General features: G+C 44.1%; 1 pseudogene; it reads left to right on the top strand.

Annotated features, from left to right (window-relative positions):
• Nucleotides 1-1,528: 1,528 nt before the first annotated feature.
• On the top strand, nucleotides 1,529-2,446 carry LOC129557290 (small ribosomal subunit protein uS2 pseudogene; annotated as a pseudogene).
• Nucleotides 2,447-6,057: the final 3,611 nt, after the last annotated feature.

The following is a 6,057-nucleotide window of genomic DNA, read 5'->3' as shown; positions in this document are numbered from 1 at the left end:
TTATGAACCTCTATTCTAGTTTCTTCAGGCATTCTGTCTATCATATCTAATCCCTTATATTTACTTGTCATTTCCACTGTATAATCATAACGGATTTGATTTATGTCATACCTGAATGGCCTAGTGGTTTTCCCTACTTTCTTCAGTTTAAGTCTGAATTTGGCAATAAGGAGTTCATGATCTGAGCCACAGTCTTGTTTTTGCTGACTCTATAGAGCTTCTCTGTCTTTTCTATAAAGCTGCAAAGAACATAATCAATCTGATTTTGGTATTGACCATCTGGTGATGTCCATGTGTAGAGTCATCTCTTGTGTTGGTGAAAGAAGGTGTTTTTTATGACCAATGCGTTCTCTTGGCAAAACTCTGTTAGCCTTTGCCCTGCTTCATTTTGCCAAACTTGCTTGTTACTACAGGTATCTCTTGACTTCCTGCTTTTGCATTCCAGTCCCCTGTGATGAAAAGGACCTCTCTTTTTGGTGTTAGTTCTAGAAGATCTTGTACATCTTTATAGAACTGCTTGACTTCAGCTTCTTCAGAATTAGTGGTTGGAGCATAGACTTGGATTACTCTGATATTGAATGGTTTGCCTTGGAAATGAACAGAGATCATTCTGTTGTTTTTGAGATTGCATCCAAGTACAGAATTTCAGACTCTTTGACTACAAGGGCTACTCCATTTCTTCTAAGGGCTTCTTGCCCACAGTAATAGATACAATGGTCATCTGAATTAAATTCACCCATTCCTGTCCATTTTAGTTCACTGCTTCCTACAATGTCAATGTTTACGCATGGCATCACCTGTTTGACTACTTACAGTTTACCTTGTTTCATGGACCTAACATTCGAGGTTCCCATGCAATATTGTTCTTTATAGCATTGGACTTTACTTTCACTTTCAGATGCATCCACAACTGGGCGCTTTGGTTTAGCCGTTCAGCCTCTTTATTCCTTCTGGAGCTATTTCTCTGCTTTTCTCCAGTAGAATATTGGCCACCTATCAATCTGGGGTGTTCACCTTTCAGTGTCATGTCTTTTTTACTTTTCATACTGTTCACGGTGTAAAAGCAAAGTCTCTATTTCTCCCAATTCTTTGGAACTCCTGAAATTAAGCCCTGCTGACCTTCAAAGCCAAATGCTGTGGATGTTTATCTTCCCAGTGCAGGACTCCCTCGGCTGGGGAGCCTGATGTGGGACTCAGAACTCTTACTCCTGTGGGAGAACTTCTACAATGTAATTATTTTCCAATTTGTGGGTCATCCACCTACAGGGTATTGAATTTGATTACATGGCGTGTTTGCCCCTCCCACCCATATCATTGTGGTTCCTTCTTTATGTCTTTCATTGTAGAAAATATTTTCTGGTAGGTTCTGGTCTTTTTCATTTGCAAATAGTTGCGATTTTTTGAGGTGCTTGTTAGAGTACAGGGTCTTACTACTCTGCCATCTTGGCTGATCTTGAAAGTACAGACTGGCTTTCAATGTTTCCACATGGCTTTCGGCGCTACACAGAGAGGGGTCCATACAGCATTGTTCTGAATTCCCATCGTAACTTAAAGGGAAGCTTTCACAATGTCCAGAGCCCTTGATATCCTGCAAATGAAGGAGGAGGATGTCCTCAAATTCCTTGCAGTAGGAACCCACTTAGGTGGCACCAACCTTGACTTCCAAATGGAACAGTACATCTACAAAAGGAAAAGTGATGGCATCTATATCATAAATCTGAAGAGAACCTGGGAGAAGCTTCTGTTGGCAGCTCGGGCCATTGTTGCCATTGAAAACCTGGCTGATGTCAGTGTCACATCCTCCAGGAATACTGGCCAGCGAGCTGTGCTGAAGTTTTCTGCTGCCACTGGAGCCACTCCTATCGCTGGCCGCTTCACTCTGGGAACTTCACCAACCAGATCCAGGCCGCATTCAGGGAGCCAAGGTGGTTACTGACCCCAGGGCCGACCACCAGCCGCTCACAGAAGCCTCGTACATTAACCTGCCAACCATCGCTCTGTGTAATGCAGACACTCCTCTGCGCTACGTGGACATTGCCATCCCAGGCAACAACAAAGGAGCACACTTGGTGGGTCTGATGTGGTGGATGCTCGCCCGGAAAGTTCTGCGCATGCGTGGCACCATCTCCCAAGAACACCAGTGGGAGGTCATGCCGGACCTCTACTCCTACAGAAATCCTGAAGAGGTTGAAAAGGAAGAGCAGGCAGCAGCTGAGAAGGCTGTGACCAAGGAGGAATTTCAGGGTGACTGGACCGCTCCAGCTCCAGAGTTCACTGTTACTCAGCCTGAGGTGGCAGACCGGTCCGAAGGTGTGCAGGTGCCTTCCGTGCTATTCAGCAGTTCCCCACTGAAGACTGGAGTGCTCAGCCTTCCAGGGAAGACTGGTCTGCAGCTCCCAGCGTTCAGGCCACGGAATGGGCAGGAACCACCACTGAGTGGTCGTAAGCTGTTCTTCCAAACACTTGTTCTTAAATTTTTTATATTGTATTGGGGTATAGCCGATTAACAATGTGGTAGTTTCATCTGAACAGCGAAGGGACTCAGCCATACATATACATGTGTCCATTCTCCTCCAAATTTCCCTCGCCTCCAGGCTGCCACATAACTCTGCACCAATGCCAAACAGAAGTACAGAGACAGTTGTGGAGGACAAGGAAAGAGTGACTTTATTTCTTTGCCAGATGAAGAACACAGCACGCTAATGCCTCAAGAACTGTGCTCACACTCTCTGGTGAATAAGGAGAGGTTATGTAATCAGGAAGGGGCATGTGATAAGAACCAAGGCAGTAACAGTCTTGCATTCTTCTTTCTTCTGCCAAGTTTCAGAAGGATGGGTATTCTGACAAGATTAGGGTATGTGCAGGGCCTTAAGTGGTCTCCTAAACTTAATGAGCCTCTCTGGTCCCTTTAATCTTGCTTCAGGTGCTTTCAGCTGGAGAAGGGATAGGCTACTTACTCCAGGATTCTTGGGCTTCTCTTGTGTCTCAGCTGGAAAGGAATCCGCCTGCAATGCGGGAGACCTGGATTTGATCCCTGAGCTTGGAAGATCCCCTGGAGAAGGGAATGAGTACCCACTCCAGTATTCTGGCCTGGAGAATCGCATGGATTATATAGTCCATGGGGTCACAAAGAGTTGGACATGACTAAACAACTTTCACTTTCAGGTGCTTTTATGGCTGTTCCTCCCTTGATTAGCAACTGTTTGATTCTTCCCATTGGAACTCAGAAAAGGTCATGGAGACTGGGGTCTTATCTACAAGAAATGGGGGGAAAAAAGGCCTCCATGCCTGAGTGCCCCACAGGGCCATTCTCGGCATCAATTTCTGCTTTTATTTTACTGATCAAAATAAGTAACATGGTCAAGCCAGATGTCAAAGAGACAAGGAGGTATAATCTTCCCCCCCAGGGAGGCACAGCAAACCTTTGGGAACAAAGATATAGTATAGTACATAGAACCTTCCTTTCTACTATAAAAACTTTCAAAGACTAGACTTTCAGGGATGGTCTAGGACTGGCCAATCAGATTAACCCACTTGGACTCTCTGATTGAGAGCTGACTAGGCAAAGCAGCAGGATCAATGGAGAACTCATTTGGGTCTACTGGGCTGCAATGCTAGCTGAAGTATCCAACACCCAGTGCTGGTGACATCATCCAGGTTTGCACTGGACTAGTTCTGTGATATGATTTTGGTTGTTTGCTTATTTTTAGCCTCTTTCATTTCTGTCTACTTCCAAGCTTTAGTGATCCAATCTTCTTAGCACTTCTGTGAGCCACCCAGTAGTATCTGGTACATCTTTTCTATATAAATAAATCAGTCATTCTCAGTTGCTTTCAGTTAAAAACTTATACCATAAGGCTTTCAGCCAACCCAAACATTTCTCCAATTTCTGATCACCATGTGATTGTTGCCCAAAGTCCCATTACCCCTGTACAAATGAATGTCTAGGAAATTATCAGAACAATTTACACTAAAAAATATTGGGTAGGCAAGGCTGGGAGGAGCCCAGGTCAGTCTTGATTCTGTGCACTCTTTAGATTGAGAGGCACTGAGGGTCAAAAAATAAATGTGAGAAGGGTTTTGTTAGGTGGAGACCGGGGTAATCTTGAGTTAGAAAGTATAAAAAATGCAGTAAAGTTTCAGTAGCATGACCAAATATTCTAGGTTTCTCTGGACAGTCCCAGGTTACAATTTTGTGAATCTGTTCATGCATATCAATTATTTTTATTGTCCTCTTTCACTCTAAAACATATTCTATCTTAGACAATAAGTTATATGACTACTCCAACTGTAATGGAAATGGTCCTGGACCAGAAGTCAGAAGATCTGCATTGTAATCATTCAGTTCAGTTCAGTTCAGTCGCTCAGTCATGTCCGACTCTTTGCGACCCCATGAATCACAGCACGCCAGGCCTCCCTGTCCATCACCAACTCCTGGAGCTCACTCAAACCCACCTCCATCGAGTCGGTGATGCCATCCAGCCATCTCATTCTCTGCCGTCCCCTCTCCTCCTGCCCCCAATCCCTCTCAGCATCAGAGTCTTTTCCAGTGAGTCAACTCGTCGCATGAGGTGGCCAAAGTATTGGAGCTTCAGCTTTAGCATCAGTCCTTCCAATGAACACCCAGGACTGATCTCCTTTAGAATGGACTGGTTGGATCTCCTTGCAGTCCAAGGGACTCTCAAGAGTCTTCTCCAGCACCACAGTTCAAAAGCATCAATTCTTCGGTGATCAGCTTTCTTCACAGTCCAACTTTCACATCCATACATGACCACTGGAAAACCATAGCCTTGACTAGATGGACCCTGGTTGGCAAAGTAATTAATGTCTCTGCTTTTTAATATACTATCTAGGTTGGTCATAACTTTCCTTCCAAGGAGTAAGTGTCTTTTAATTTCATGGCTGCACTCAGCATCCACAGTGATTTTGGAGCCCAAAAAAATAAAGTCTGACACTGTTTCCACTGTTGCCCCATCTATTTCCCATGAAGTGATGGGACCAGATGCCATGATCTTTGTTTTCTGAATGTTGAGCTTCAAGCCAACCTTTTCACTCTCCTCTTTCACTTTCATCAAGAGGCTTTTTAGTTCCTCTTCACTTTCTGCCAGAAGGGTGGTGTTATCTGCATAACTGAGGTTATTGATATTTCTCCCAGCAATCTTGATTCCAGCTTGTGCTTCTTCCAGCCCAGTGTTCCTCATGATGTACTCTGCATAGAAGTTAAATAAGCAGGGTGACAATATACAACCTTGACGTACACCTTTTCCTATTTGGAACCAGTCTGTTGTTCCATGTTCAGTTTTAACTGTTGCTTCCTGACCTGCATACAGGTTTCTCAAGAGACAGGTCAGGTGGTCTGGTACTCCCTTCTCTTTCAGAATTTTCCACAGTTTATTGTGATCCACACAGTCAAAGGCTTTGGCATAGTCAGTGAAGCAGAAATAGATGTTTTTCTGGAACTCTCTTGCTTTCTCCATGATCCAGTGGATGTTGGCAATTTGATCTCTGGTTCCTCTGCTTTTTCTAAAACCAGCTTGAACATCTGGAAGTTCATGGTTCATGTATTGCTGAAGCCTGGCTTGGAGAATTTTGAGCATGACTTTACTAGCATGTGAGATGAGTGCAATTGTGCGGTATTTGAGCGTTCTTTGGCATTGCCTTTCTTTAGGATTGGAATGAAGACTGACCTTTTCCAGTCCTGTGGCCACTGCTGAGTTTCCAAATTTGCTGGCATATTGAGTGCAGCACTTTCACAGCATCATTTTTCAGGATTTGAAAGAGCTCAACTGGGATTCCATCACCTCCACTAGTTTTGTTCATAGTGATGCTCTCTAAGGCCCACTTGACTTCACATTCCAGGATGTCTGGCTCTAGGTCAGTGATCACACCATCGTGATCATCTTGGTCGTGAAGATCTTTTTTGCACAGTTCTTCTGTGTATTCTTGCCACCTCTTCTTAATATCTTCTGCTTCTGTTAGGTCCATACCTTTTCTATCTTTTATTGAGCCCGTCTTTGCATGAAATGCTCCCTTGGTATCTCTAATTTTCTTGAAGAG

This window comes from Moschus berezovskii, chromosome 7 (assembly GCF_049115385.1).
Source record: "Moschus berezovskii isolate FMDL1 chromosome 7, NW_MosBer_1.0, whole genome shotgun sequence".
NCBI lineage: Eukaryota > Metazoa > Chordata > Mammalia > Artiodactyla > Moschidae > Moschus > Moschus berezovskii.
Note: the sequence above shows the minus strand (reverse complement) of the source record. Positions and strands in the feature narration are given on the sequence as shown.